Consider the following 16,423-nt stretch of genomic DNA (forward strand, 5'->3'; position numbering starts at 1 on the left):
AAAAATATTAAACAAATTTTTGAAGAAACATAAAAAATAGTCTTATAATCTCAAACTATATTTTTACCACATTTTAAAAATCTCAAACATACACTTTAGAAATTCTTTGCAATCTTTTAAAAACTATATTGAAAAAAAAAACATTATGCTACCTTAAGAAATTTAGTTTCAATAATGAACTCAAACAAAATACTTATAAGATTGAGGAATTACATGGAAGATGAATATGGCATACTAGTTATAATATAATAATATAGTATAACATATATTAATATAATATTACAATAATAATTTTAATTAGGAATCAATTAAAGATAGTGTTAAGGTTAAGGTTAAGGTTAGTTTACAATTAGGATTAACATGGTTTGTTGTAAGGATTTTATTTTATAAAGATTAAGTTTAACTTAACATTCACATGGTTATGATTCATAAGGTTCAATTAGTTCAATTTAATTCAAATTTTCCATTTTTAAAGATTAATATTTAAATAATAAGATATTAAAAATATGTAAATTAATGATATTATTATAATTAGATTAGAGTTACATTTATGTAATTTAATAATATAAAATATAATTATAATTAAATTAAAATATAGTAATAAAAAATTAATAATATAATATAATAATTTAATAATATTTATATAACAATAAGAATAATATAAGAATATATTTTTTTAATACAATATTATAGTAAATAATAATACTAATAAGCATATAGTAGTAAGATTAATAATATTTTACAAATTATAATATTAAAATACTAAATTAATAATAATATAACATACTAATAATTTATTAATAAGAATAATTTATAATATTATAATAATTAGAATAAATTAATAATAAATATGTAAAATAATAATAATATAATAATATAGTAATATAATACTTATTCTAATTAGCTCTATATTAAAATTTATTAAATACCATTTCTAATTGATTTTTTATCCAGATTAATGAAAAATGTTATTCTTACCCTAATCCTTCACCCTAACCTTGAAACCAAATCTAATTATAAGTCTAACCATATTAATATTCTACCATAATCATAACCTTTAAGGACATGGGTTGGGAGAGAGAGACACATAAAAGAGGTAGAGAGATAAATTTTGTAAATTGGACATAAATTCCTCACACTAGTTTGTAAATTGGACAAACACTAAAATTTATTTTTAAATTTGAACTTATTATTTATAGAAAATTAAAAACAATCATTTATGAAAAAAAATAGTAAGGTTTTTAAATCTATATAAAATAATTGAAATATTTTTAAAATTTTTTTTAGCAAGTTTTGCCTAGGGGGTAGTACCCATTATATTTCCAAAAGAAAACTTACAAAGGGTGAAGGAGATGCCACTCCTTATACAAATCCAATGGGGATCAGTTATATTGAAACTTGATCCCATTACCTATTACCACAAGCCTATCTCCAACTCCTTTTGGAAAGAGATCAACATTTTCCTGAAGGAAGGCTACAAACCTATCCATGCTGTATTCCTTCATGACGCCTGCCTTGAAGATGGACCAAGCCTTCTGCATCTTCTTCTTTTTCCCTTCTGCCTTTAGATAGAAGTGTCCCAACATACACTCATCTTCTGGTTTGGAGACAATCCCATCCATAGCTCTCATCACCTCTATATAAATCCCCTCCTCCACCATCCTACGCACTATACCATTGGCCAACAGAGCATTCCCCAGCACCTGAATGATAGTCTGGAACAAATCTTCCACCACCCTTCTGTCATGCACATGTCCCCCAGACCAGTAGTCGGGTCCAAGAATATCGACCACAATTTCTTTCTCCTATTCATTTGCCTTTTTGAAGAAGCACTCAACCTACTCCTTAGGCATTCCCTCCAAAATAGTCACCTTACTACACTTGCAGATGATACCTAAATGCTCTACTATCATCCCTTATACTGAAAATGAGGCCAAGTTTGGGTCCATAAATAGAATTCTCTTCTGTTCGACCATCAACAACACCTAAAACTAGAAAGCTTGGGACAATATGACTGTCAGTCGACTTGTTCCCAAGCGTACTTCCTTGTTTGAAAAGCATACCAAACAAAACACATGTCCTCCTTATAATCGATTAGTCTCCAATCTAGGATCCCATCACCCTCTACCATCACCGTCAAAAGCTACTAAACTATCCAATTGCAGACCTCAGGATTGAACCCATGTCAAGGGAAATGATCTCCTTTAGGCCAATTGGCATCATATCATCCCTGCCAAATTCTCTCGCAAAATCCTCCTCAATCCCCATGTTCGCCAAATAGTCTGTTGCTTTGTTGCCTCCCTGAAATATGTGTTGAATGTGATAATCACCTAGTAAGTTCAAAAACATATTAATCCTCGGGATCCAGCACTCCAAGCACCAGTTCTGGAATACAGATTTGGTCACACCGTTGAGGATGACCTGAGAATCTCCTTCAATTATGAGTTTGACAACCCCATTATTAACACACCACTGAAGCCCTACCTTGAGTGTGGAAATCTCTGCCACATTGTTGGTAGCTACTCCAACTGGACCCAATATGGCACACACCACCTCGCCAACTTTGTTTCTGATGATAGATCCCACACCACTCCGACATGGATTACCATTTCGAAGTCCCACTTCGATAGAAATTTGTAATTCACCCCTTGAATTCTGCCGTTGACAACTTCCTCTATCGCACTTTTTATCTTGGCTTTAAGGAAATGAACCTCCATTGCTTCTTCCTTGAAAATCCTTCTGTTGCGTTCCTTCCATAAATAATTGAAATGTTGATCGTTAATTTAAATTTTATTTTAATAAATATATGAATTATTTAATCAAAATTTATTATTAAATGATTCTCAAATTGAATATTTTAATATTAGAAATATTATTTTTAATTATTAAAATATAATATTACTCAAAAAATATTCATAAATTAAATATATCAAATCTTTTTGGTACTTGAACAAATTCACTTGAATTTGTTTCAATTAATCTTTATTTTTTTTTATAATGTACATTTTAAAAATATAGAGAGAAAAAACTAATTTAAAAGAAAATTATATACTGCTTATGTATATTTTTATTCATTTATAAAATAATTTTCATGTATATAATGCAAATTTTTTATATTAATTTGATTAATATTATATTTTAATAATAAATTATGATTAAATAATTAATATATTTATTGAAACAAATTTTAAAGCAATGATCAACATATAAACTATTTAATATAAATAGTATAAATTAAATAGTATAAACTATTTAATATAAATAGTATAAACTATTTAATATAAATAGTATAAATAGTATAAACTATTTAATATATATAAACTATTTAAAATAGATTTAAATTCCTTTCTAACTATTTTTTATGTGATAAATGATTCTTTTTACTTTTTAAATATTACTATGAGTGATTTATTTTTATAAATACTAATGTAATTCAAATATGAACATATTTTTGTGTTAGTCAATGTAGTTTATAATATATAAAAAAAATTGGCAGGAAACTTATGGTCAATTTTCAAAATATATCTCTCCCTAATAATACTTGTAATTCTAATAAATAAATTTTCGCGGGTTATGGAGGATAGTCGTCGGTTGGGTTCGTGGGCAGATGTTGTTTGGGAAGATCTGCCGCATACCGCTCAGTGGGTTTTCACTGGAGGTCATTGGGAAGACAAAGCTTGGCACATTACCAAAGCTGCACGGAAGGGGTGGTATCGACTGGTTTCACATTATTTTCAGGGTTTTTTTGGCAATCAGGGCATCTCCTCTCGACGCTAGTTTCCTACATCTTCATCCCATTGCCTACACTTTCTAGGCATGCAGTCTCGCCAGTAGTACATTTCAAAGTCAAAAAGGGGTCGTGGTCGGGGTGATAATTGTTCTTTTGCCAAGGTTGTGAATTCGAGAAATAGGATTAGTCTGTCAGATGCTAAACATTCTACGAATCATTTGAAGAACACGATAATATCAAACCCTAAAATTTCTTCTCTAGTGAAGGAAACGGTAAGCACCCATTATTTCTCCTTCTGCCTGGGTGCCGATACCTTGCATTGAATTGGTAGGAACTCTAGTTGATAAAAAAGTGCATTGTTTGCATTAGAATGCTGTTTTGGGGGAAATTTGGGGGGATCAAATGGGTTTGTCCAAGCTTTATATGAAATTACAAAAATGATGAAAAAATATGCATTACTTTCTGTTAATTTCAGCAAATTTCTTCATTATTGTCTTTGATTCACCTTTGGTTTGTGCTGAGGTTTTGGGTTCTGAACATCACTGGTTTGGAAAGCGTTTGTTGTCTGTTTCGATCTGAAAGCCATATTTTGTGCTTGCTTGGTCAAAAATGAAATTAACTCCTTTTTGGTATGGTTTACCAAGGATTCCCTTTGAGTTTATGGACCTTGATGTTATGCAACAAATTGGGAATTCATTTGGCACTTTTAATACATCCCGAATGGATTTTTTAGAGGGGGAGGTTTTGGTAAAAATCTGTGTTTTGGTTAAACCTAGAAGTGTGCATCCCCGTACATGCAATATCAACTCTCAAGAGGGGATTTGGCATCAAAATATTGAAAGGTTGGATTTTGAACTTCTTCAACCCCCTCTTATCTTAGATGCACTATTATTCATGGATTTTAAGAAACATTGTCCTATAGATGAGTCTGTTCCCAAGGCTTCTCCTGCATTTTTGCATGTAGGTCAGTCAGGTGTGAGTAATTTGTGTAATCCTTAGAATAACCCTGTTGAAAGGGCTTCTCACTTGCTCCCTGATCAGGGTCCTGAGTTGTTGTTTCACCCTTGGAAATCTGTCAATAATCTTGGTTTACCTTCTGCTTCTGACTGTGGGTTACATCAGGATCTGGAAAAGGTTAATTTTTTTGCCTTCCAACCTTAAGCCTATGGATCCTCCTAGGAAGGATAATGGTTATGAATCTAATTTTAAGGTTCTTGTTGCTGTAGCTCCACAGGATTTGACTTAAATTTCTGAAATTCAAAATCTTGCTTCTTCGCCTGCCCATCAGGGCCAATTTTTTTTAGATAAGTGAATTTGGGTTTTAATATGATGCTAGAGGTAATTGTGCCTGATATAGAATTGGTTGAACAAGTAAATGATCTTTTTATCAAATATGCCCCTCAGTCAGTAGGGGAGGTTGTGGATAGAGTTATTTATGCAATTGATAGTGATTTAGGTGGGATTAATTCCTCCCTTCCTATTAATATAATTGCTAACCCTTTTGAGATCCCGACTTCTAAGGATTTGGGGTATGTCAGGTCAGATGAATTAGTTTCTCCAAAATCTATTAAGACCTTGCCAATTGTTCAAACTTCTTTTCTTTTAACTCCTCCTTTTAGCTCTCCTAGATGAGGTAGACCCCTTAAGAAAGCTCAAACTCAACTAGAAATTGATGCAGGGATACAAAAGACTTTGTCCCTTTCTCTTGGTATTGGTCAGGGGAGAAAGTATCTTTCCCTAGGAAGACCTAAAAAATCTAGCTCCACTCCATTATAGGGGAAAAAGAAAAAGGGGAAGCATCTGATGATTAGTCCTCCTGCGACTAGGTCAAGGGTTGTTAAGCGAAATCTATAGAGTTGTTTTGGTAATAGCATAATAGCTCTGGATGTTGAGAAGAGGGGAGCTTCGGCCTCCCCTCGAGGCCAATGAATATTATTTCTTGGAATGTTAGGGGCTTAAATGCCCCTAACAAGAGATGCTTGATTAAATTCCAGATGGATTTAATTAAGTGTGATATCTTTATGTTGCAAGAGACTAAATTATCATAGGCTTCCACTGATGTGCTTTTTTCATCTTGGAAAAGGTGGAATTTTGTTTCTCACTCAGCCAATGGAGCTTCTGGAGGATTATCATTACTTTGGAATAATTTCAATATAGATGTGCAGTTAGTAACTTCGGCTACAAACTAGATGTTGTTTTTGATTATTAGTAAGATTTATAAGGTTAAGGTTTGGTTATTTAATGTTTATGCTCCTTCTGCGATTCAAGATCTAAGTTTTGGTGTGATTTGAAAAGGATTGCTTCTCCCTTCAGACAGGAGTCCCTAGTCATATTTGGGGGAGACTTTAATGCAATCATAGACTCAAGTGAGAAAAGTGGAGGTATTTTACCGTCTAAAAAATCTATGGGTGATTTTGGGAATTTTATTTTTGAAATGGACCTTTTTGATTGTAAGTTTCAAAATGGGGTTTTTAATTGGATGAATATGAGAAGGTATTTTTCTCAAATAGCAGACAGGCTAGACTATTTCTTGCTTTTAGAATCATGGTTACAATCAGATTTTGAGTTTTTTCCCTCTATTTTACCTCTGACAGGTTCTGATCATTTTCTGATTTCATTAACTATTTTTGAGGTCAATCCTTGTGTTAAGTCTTTTTTAAAATTTGAACCCATGTGGTTCAGGGATTCCTCCTTCTTACCCCTCCTTAGGAAATCATGCGCCTTTGCTCCTTTCTGTCCAAGGTCTCGGATGTTTTAGATTGTCAAGAAACTTAGCTTTTTGAAGATGAACATTAGAGAGTGTAATTCTTTGCATTTCAAGAATATTTTCCATGAGAAACAAATAATTCAAGATATGATTGGATGCTTAAACACACATGTACTTTCTCATGGTATGGTTCCACATGTGTTTGATGAATTAAAATCTCTAAAATCAGAACTAGAAGAAGTTTTAGCTAGAGAAGAAATATATTGGAGGGAAAAATCTAGAGAGGTTTGGCTTTCAGATGGGGATAGAAATACAAAGTTCTTCCACTCTTCCACCAAGTTAAAAAGGAGCCGAAATAGAATATCTTGTATAGAGGATCCCAATGGGAAGTTGCTTATTGAATCAGAGGACATTGCCTTAGAGGTGGTTAACTTTTTTAAATCATTATTGTCCCTTGAGGATAATAGGATGCTGATATCTCCTTTCTCTTTAGAAGAGGTCAAATGTGTGGTTTTTGATATGAATCCTAAAAGAATCAGAATGTTTGGTTAGAAAGGAATAATAGGATCTTTAAAAAAACTAGCTCTACTCTTGAGGAGATCCTAATGAAAATTGAATCTTCTATTTCGGAGGTAGTCTTGTCTTATATCTACAAGAACCTAGAAAATCTTTCTTCTTTCTCGCACTGGGATAGTAGGGTGACTAGGGTCTAGAAATTGCTATCTATTTTGCCTTCTCATGGATCAATTTTGAAAAAGAATGATTCTTTAACCAAGAGAAATGTAGCTACATGGAAGCCTCCCCCTCATGGGCATTTTAAATTGAATTTTGATGGTGCTTCTCGTGAAAACCCTGGTTTGGTAGGAGTAGGTATGGTGATTTTTGACCATCATGCTAACTTCGTCCATGCTAGATGTCATGCTATTGGACATAAGTGTAATAATTTTGCAGAGTTTAATACCCTGTCTCTGGGCTTGGATATGGCTATATCCTTGGGAATTAAGGATCTTGTAATTGAAGGGGATTCGATGATAACTATACAATGCGTTATGAAGAATAAATCTAACTGTTGGGAATTATAATACATTCTAGATTTAATTCTACAACAAATGGCATTTTTTTATTCTTTCTTGATCTCTCATTGTTTTAGAGAAATTAATAAAATTGTGGATTTTTTGGCAAATTTGGCCATACATAGTAATGCAAATTTGCATGATGTAAGCATGGAAGAGATTCTGGCTTCCCTTCTAACATATCAACAATAAGTCTTTTGGTTCTTATTGAATATGGACATCATAAAATTTTGTACTGCCCTTCTTCCTTGAGAGGTAAGCATGTTTTATGTATATGCATAGGTGGTAAGGATTCTTTGTAGGTAACAAATCCTTGTTAGCTATAAAGTATGGTTATGATCTGGCATATGCAGCAAGGGTGGGTACCTTTAGGATTAGGGTGGCACCCTGTCAACAGTTATGATTCATCTTGTTTTCTTGCCCTGCTCTCGCATGAGTGTTTTAAAGAGTTTATTATTTCGTGCTGTATGAAGGGATTATGTTTTGATTGTATTCAGTCATAGTTTTTTGTGTTGTGATCATTGTGGGGTAAGCAGTTTGTTATGTGGCATTTGTTGGGATATGAAGTACTTCTTTTTTCAGCCACCACCATCGTACGAAGTCCCTCATTTATGTTGTATCTTGCATGAGCTTTAATTTCATGCCTTCACTTGTAATTATGAAGTGGTGTGATTTGTTTTGTTCACGTTTTTGGTGGCTATTGTCTTTAAAAGACGATATCATTTCTCAATACATGAGTAAATTTTGTATCGGTTCTTGTTGGGTTTCTTCATATGTCGAGTGTTATCGCTCTTTCAAGACACAGGGTCATCGTTGAGTGCCACCTTGAGGAGGATAATGTGGTTTCAGGTAATAATTCTGAAATACTTGGAAAGGTGTTTTGTTTGCTTACTCCTCAGGTGGATTTTGAGGTTCGCAGGTTGGTGGGATCTCTCTGGTTGCAATCTGCTTCTTCTTTTTCTGGCTTTGAGATTTTGTCTCGATTCCTTACTATTTGCTATGACATTTTGCTTGATAAGGGTTTACTCCAACTCTTGGTGTGTGCATTCATTGCTCCCTCGATTTTCTCCTGGGAGCTTGTTAGGTCTGCATTGGATAATTATCATTTTGAGCTGGGTTCTTTTTATTATGGGGACTTTCTTCCTCGTTCTGATCTGTTGGATAATGGGAGGTGTGGGGAATTATTGTTTGAGTTGAGAATGGGTTTATTATGTGACAGATTAGGGGACACTTTAAATTCATTTGAAGTCTTGTTAGATTGGGTTCCTTCACAGTTTGTGGATAAAGCTTTGGTGGTGCTTATGGGTTTACATTCTCTGCTCTCTTTTGGTTTTTTGGCCTTAGCTCCTCCATGGCTGGAATTTCCCTTGCAAATTATCCCTTCTTTGAGCATGGATAGTGAGCCTCCTGATGAGAGCTCAAGTTCTTGGTTTCAGATTTAACTACTTTATGCAGATATCTTTGGGTTGATATCTTTTTTGATGCAGGTTTTTAAACTGTTGATATGCTCAAATTTTTGGCGAGCCTGGGAAGCTTTGATGCTATGTTCCTCTTCTATAGATCATATCTCACGGGCTGCGTGGCTCTCTCTAATGTTTTTTGATGGTCGTATGGACAATTCTATGTTTATGTTTGAAAGACATGTAATGGGAGGGTGATCACAATTAGATATGTAATTTGGGATTATGGGGTTTTTACTTTTTTACATTTTTGGGCCACAACCGGAGGTTTTCTTGCGGGTTCTTTCATGCCGGTATGCCCTTTGAACTCGTTGTATCAAAATTTCAAAAATAATAAAATATAGTTTAGTGGCTTGCCCACTTTTATCAAAAAAAAAAAAAAAAAGTTTAAAAAAATTATTGTAACAAATTTGTCTATAATTTTAATTTTGACAATTTATAATCAAGAATTAGAAATGGATATCAATTTTCTCAATATGAATAATAAATATTCCCATCAAAACTATACATCTCTTATTAATTGGTTAACCAAAAGTATGAGTTGATAATGGAACAATTTTCTCTACAGAACATAAATTAACAAGTAATCATAAAATAAATTAACAGAAATAATAGTTTTATAAATTGCATATCATATGTTATAATATAAAAAAATATTTTAATCATTATCATTATTATGCATAAGCATTACTTTATTCATTTATGCTTTCTCCTTTACCCATTTGCATCCACCTCACACATGTGAGATCAAACTCTAAAATCCTATTCTTTATCCCATATTCATCCCACAATCTGGATCCACCTGAAAGATTAAAAGCATATCCCTTCTCCCATTTTGTTATCCATGACTTTGCATTCATCTCTTGTATTTTTGATAGTTTGATATCTTATCTTTCTTTCTTGCATTTATCATTTCCACGTTTTTATGCAATGATCTAAAATCTCCAATACTTGATTTAAAGAGTGCAACTGAGTAGTTTCTCTTTATAGCATGCATGGTTGTTTTGATTTAGATAGTTGTTCTTGCATGTATGTTGCTCCTAGGTATTTATTGAAAATAAAATAAAATAACCTTTAAATTTATTAAATATTTATATATTTTATTTATTTATTAAAATTATAAATTGAAGGAAAAATAAGTTTAATTAAAAATATCAAATTTAAATTATATATATTTTTAATCGTATCTTCACATTTGATCATTTAGACAAAGTAGAGTACTTAAACACTTCTAAAATTATAATTATTAAAATAAAATAAAATTAAAACTATTAAAAAAATAATAATTTCAAAGCTATCAATTTCAATTTGGTAACCTCGTTTGCTTTTACATGCACTTCAATATAATATAAAGCCATAGTTTTTAACTTCAAATATTCTCTTTATTAGTACCTGCCATAGGCAATTGCACCAACCAAAAGTGATTATTTTGTAAAATTAAGATTTATATTTTTAAAATTAAGATATTGATTGGTTTAAAAAATATAATGTTATAGGAGCAAATTTTTAGGGAGGGTAAAATTTTTAAGCTTTTTTTTGGATTTCTTTGTTTTTTAAAAACTGAAATGTCTATTTTAAATAGTTTTTTCTTTATTTTTAAATCATTTATAATATAGTGAATAAAATATTTTTTCTAAATAAACATATAAATTTTAATAATTATTTTTTATCTCAGAATATAAATACTAAAACCAATTATAACGATTTCATTTAGTTTAAATGAAAATTAAATACAAATATTTCTATTAAAAAAATAAACCAAATTATTATATGTATTATTTATAATTATATTTTATATATTTTTTGAAATCATTCTATTTTTTAATACTTTTTGAAAATCCTAATTTTTTTAATTATTTTAAATACAAAATAATTTAATAACTTTTAGTCATAAATTTTAATATTTTTCATTAAGTTATTTAAAAAATTTCCATTTTCACTTTTATGTATTAATAGTTATTTTATTAAAACTAATAATAATTAATATTACATAAATATAAATAATATTGAAATATTATACTATAAATTAGTAATTATATTTGAGATTGGGTGAATTTGGCAAAAAAGGTTTCGGCTTTGCAACTATGGCTACACTTACGTCACACCCATAGGGTTTGGTATGAGGCTGCAGGGGTCATTGCCATTAACGTGGGGGAGTGTGGGCGACCTCCTCCACATAGGTAAGTTGCTCCTTTGTTTTATTTTTTTCTTGGCTATCGTGCATGCTCTATTTTTTTTGACTGTCCTTCACGTCGTCGCCCGCTCTCCTATTTGCGAGTGGATTTAATGTGCGTTTATGGAGGGATCATCTGGAGGCATCGCCAATTTAAATAGCAGCCTGAAATCTGAAGATGGAAGGAAGAAATCTTTCAGAGATGTCGTTAACCAATCGTCATTCACCATTGCAGAAGGTGCGAGGTTTGTGTCTCTTGCTAATGGTGGTCCCTGTGGAGAAGGTAAGGACCCTAACTATAGTTTGGAATCCATCTCCATTGCTCCGAATGAATTAATGTGTAATGAAATTTCTATGGAAAAGAATAGGTTAAAGGATACTGCGATTTTCTTTGCCATTGTTGATGTAGATAAATGTCTGGCTAGGAAGTTTCTTGATGATTGGTTTAGGAATATCTGGAATATTAAATTAGGTTTTCAAGTATCATTCTGTAGATTAATTCAAAAAGGTTTATTCATTGTTTTTTTCAAATATCACAAGGATCAATTAGAAGTCATTAGCAAACAATATTGGACGGTGGGTAAATGCACTTTCCATGCCCTAGGATGGTCTCTTGAAGTGGTTAACGAAGAAATTTTAGCACTCTTGTGCCCTAGGTGGCTTCTACTTAAAAATGTCCCACCACTGTTATGGAGATTTATTCCTCAATTGCTTGAATCGATCAGTAAGACTATCCAGATGGATATCTCGACATCTCTTATTCCTCACTTGGATGCAAGGGTTTTGGTATCGATCAACCCTAGCCGAGACCTCCCTAATTCGGTGAACATTAACTTAGGTAATGAAATTGTCATTTTCCCTACTGAAATCATTGGAGGGATTAACGCGTGCTTCCTCTACAGAAAAGAGGGACATATTCATAAAAATTTCCCAATTGTAAATAGACATATAGGAATGGAGAAGGCCCGCAATGATGCTAGCAACCCTCCTCTAACCCACTGTAATAATGCTCCTCTCATGGACAGTCTTAACTCCCTTAGTAAAAAATCAATAAAGTTATAAATGGAGAGAGTAATAAAGCCTCTGAGACTCGAAAATTACTTAATTCTGATATACCCAATATTATCCCCTCTCTGCATTCTACAATTTTGGAAGCCCTGAAGTAGATGGGAGAAAGTCAATAGGATGGTTTTCAAATGGTGGAGAAAAACCCTAGGAAGAGGAGATGGAAAAATGCACAACAATTGGCGCTAGAGAAAATTAGGGCAAATAACCCTAATAATTTTAATAATAGAAAGGATAAATCCTCTATGGCTTTGCCTATGGAGGATGATGTGTAGGATAACCCCTCTAAAATGAGATTCTCAATTTTGAAAGCAACATCTTCCATTGATAAAACCATAGATCAAGGGTTCGAAGCGAGGAACAATGTCAGTAGTGAGCTAGGTAAGAGAGGGAGCTCTACTAGGACAATGAACATTAAGGCTACTCATAAAAACTCTATTGATATGAATGTCCTATGAGCTAGCCTCAACATGCATCACTGTTAATATAATAGACACCCCCTCTCTTATATAATCCACTCCTAATACCTCCCCCCTAAGAAGTTTGTTGAAATTGAGGATAACTGTGTGATTGAGGTCATTGTTGCTAACCCTAACAATTGTGATGTTAGGTGTAGTAAACCTTTAGCCTTTAAGGATGAAACCCTAGAATATTGTAATAACTTAGAGGCTCACAGACCCTATTCTGAAAATAGAAAAGCCCCTAGTCAGCCTGGTCCCAATAAGGACCCCAATTCCGAGGATGACTCTAAAAATGATGAGTACACTGGTGAAGAAGGGGAATGAATGATGGACTTAGAGAACCCTGATGCTATTACCAGAAGAAGAAGAGGTAGACCACAAGGTTCAAAGAACAAGGGCTCAACTAATAGAAAGAAAAATGAAGAGAAGAAAGATCTCCCTAGATGTTTTAGCAGCTTCAAAGCTGCTAAAGAGTAAATAATTCGCACTGGTAGATGATGAAGTGCATCTCATGGAATATTAGAGGTCTGAAGTCTCCAAACAGGAAGAAATAGTGAGAAAGTTTGTTAACCAACACAGAGACGTGGATTTTGTCATGCTACAAGAACTAAAAGCAGTTAAATTTACCTTGGAGGTCAATTTAGATTTCATCTGGAAAGACTCTGTCAAGATCTGTTCAAGACATGAAAAGGGTAGAGGATGAGTTGGGATCCTCATTAACTACAAATGTAAAGAACACATTATCAACCAAGGGTGCTCACCGTGCAATAGAGAAGTGTGGGCGTCACTGGATTTTAATAAAACTATCATTGGAGTTTAATCAATTTATGCTGCGAATGACTATAGGGAAAGGACTGAACTATGGGATTGGATTTCCTCCCTCCCTGATACACCATGGATTATTGGAGGAGACTTCAACATGATTGAAAATCATGAAGATAAATGTGGAGGTGTCCCTATGGAATGTAAAGGAGCCAAGAAATTACATTGGAAAAGAATGAAAAATTGTAGGAAACTATTGGACCCCTTACTTGGCAACAAGAAGGATGCAAAAGGAATCTGGTTCATGTGGTGCAATTATCATAGAGAAAAGAATAGTATATATTGTAGGTTGGACAAGTTTTATGTTGATAGAGAACATTTCTCTTTTGCACCAGATAATTAGGGTAGCATTGTGATAGTATGGCTGGTTTCACTCTCAGACCATCACCCTGTGATTTCCCTAATTAATCTTAGAGATTCTCCACCTAACCAAGGGAGAAGAGGAGATAAATTCATCCTTAACACCCATCTCCTTAAGGATCCAGATGTGTTGGTCACCATAAAAATTATTAGGCTGCTCAACAAAGGAAACAAGGAAATGAATTCCCATGTAGACAGGTGGAACCAAAATGTAATGAGTTGGCAGACATTACTCCAAACTATTGGGTAGAAGAAAGCCAAAGACTATAGGTCGATTGAGAAATCTCTTACCGATGAACTGTACCAACGTGAATGAGATGTCCAAAATAGTCCAAGCATAGTAGAACTCTCAGACAAAGTGGCCTAGGCGAGGGACACACTGAGGAAGCACCAGCAAGTCAAGATTAGAGGTACAATGATCAGGGCCCGAAGTCAGTGGATGCAATTCGGCAACAAAGGGTCTAATTTTTTCTTCAACATGCTTAAGCATAAGCAATTTAGAGAAAAGATTGATAGGTTATGGATAGAGAATAAAGAGGTAGGGGATTTGGAAGACATTAAAGAGGTTTTTTGAAAGTATTACAAAGAACTCTTCTCCTCGGAAGACTCCCTCAATTCCCAGGAAGCCAGAGAAAAGTGCAGAGCTATTATTCTCAGTAAGATTTCAGGGGAGGACACACAAATGTTGGGAGAAGCTATCTCCGTGGGTGAGCTAAAAACTACTATTAGGAACTAGAGTAATGACAAATCTTTGAGTCCCAATTGTCTGCCTTTGAATTTTATAAAGCTAATGAGGAGTGAATTTGCCAGGACCTCCATGAATTATATTCAGAGGCTTTCGAGAGTGGTGCAGGAGCACATAAATAATTTTGTTGTGAAGATTCCAGGAGTTTGGAATCAAGTGAATTTTGGTTTTTAATAAGGTTATAATAGGTTAGTTGATGTTGATTAATGGTTTTTAAGGTCATTTGAACCTTTTGAAGTGATCTAGGTTTGATCTGGGCAAAAGATGCTTAACAATGTAAAGTTGTAAACACCAATAGGTAGTTGGTTATCTTTTCAGTTAAAATATCTTTGTAACTAACCCAAGGTTGATATAAGGCTTGGGACAACTAATGAGAAGGTTGATTTGAAGAATTGGAAGAAGGAGAACAAGAATTAGCCTTTCATTTTGTGTGTTTTCAGCATTTGCATTGAGTTTTCCTTGGCATTGTACGGACTGTACGGACTTTCAAGTCTATACCAAGGCATGAATTGTTAGAAAAGAGTCATATCTTTCATTTCATGGTGATTTGAGCTTTTGAAGTGATATTGTTTACAAGTTTTGTTCATTTTTGTGCAGGCGGGTCCTAGAGACCTTGAAACTAGGGTTTTGAAGACTTCATGGCTCAAACCTAGCATTCCATGGTGGAACCACAGACTGAAACCTTGTGGAATGATAGGAAGCCTTGTATATTATGTTTTCAATTTGTTTTTGAGTCAAGAGAGGCTGATCTCTAGTTTTGCCACCATACCCTAGACTTGGCACGTTGAGTTGGCAAGTAGAGGGGTTCATAGACAAAAAGCCCTACATGGGTAAATCCATTGGATGGATTTGGTTCCATGTTGGATTGTAAATCCTCATGGGTGTTCAGACCTAAAACAATCATCAGAAACCTTGAGAAATTAGACTGGTGAAGGCATTTCTGCAAAACCCTATTTTGTAGGCTTAAAAGGAGGAATTAGGCCTAAAAAGGGTTAGGATGGTTAGCAACCAAACCTAGATCCAATTATGAGATATTGTATGAAAATTCCAAAAGGGTATCTGGGAATATAAAGAGTTTATACTGATAATCAGGCTACCGACAGATAAGTGCAAAATACCTCGTCGGTAGGGCTAATTGGACTAGGTCCACCAGTAGACTTAGAAAAGGCAAATTGGACCTAAAGCTTGTAACTGGTAAGCACCAAGGTCCATGAATGAAGGTTTAGGGTTGGATATCTAAGGAAAATCATCCTTGAATGTGTTGGTCATGTGTAATGAAGATCTCGTGGTAGAGAGGGTAGGCTCTTAGGGAAAGTGTTGAGTAGGAAGGTCTCTAGCAAAGAGTGCTGGACACTCAATAAACAAGGGGAGGTCACCTTAGTCGAAAGACCTTGGGAAGGTCACTAAGGGTGATCCCTACAACCTTTGGAAGGCTGGGAAGAGTGGAACAATTGGATGGTCCAAGAGACTGCCTAGACAAACCGGTAAGAATTGGGAAAGTCGGTACGAATTAGCAAAATCGGTAAGAATTAGCTAAACCGGTAGGAGTGGGCATTCCCTCTCTACATCAGAGAGGGGTTCATTAGGAGAGCTTATTAATAAAGGGAATATTAAGTTACTTCCCAAAGAAGGACACATGTCACTTATAAAAAATTGGAGACTAATTACTCTCCTTAATGTATCCTATAAAATTCTAGCCAAAGCTCTTGTGCTCAGACTAGAGAATGTGCTACCAAAATTCATATGCACCACTCAAACATGGTTCATAAAAGGAAGGTATATACTAGAAAACCTAATTACCAACTGGGAGGCGATGGATTGGGCAAA

This window comes from Cryptomeria japonica, chromosome 11, assembly GCF_030272615.1.
Source record: "Cryptomeria japonica chromosome 11, Sugi_1.0, whole genome shotgun sequence".
Classification (NCBI taxonomy): Eukaryota; Viridiplantae; Streptophyta; class Pinopsida; order Cupressales; family Cupressaceae; genus Cryptomeria; species Cryptomeria japonica.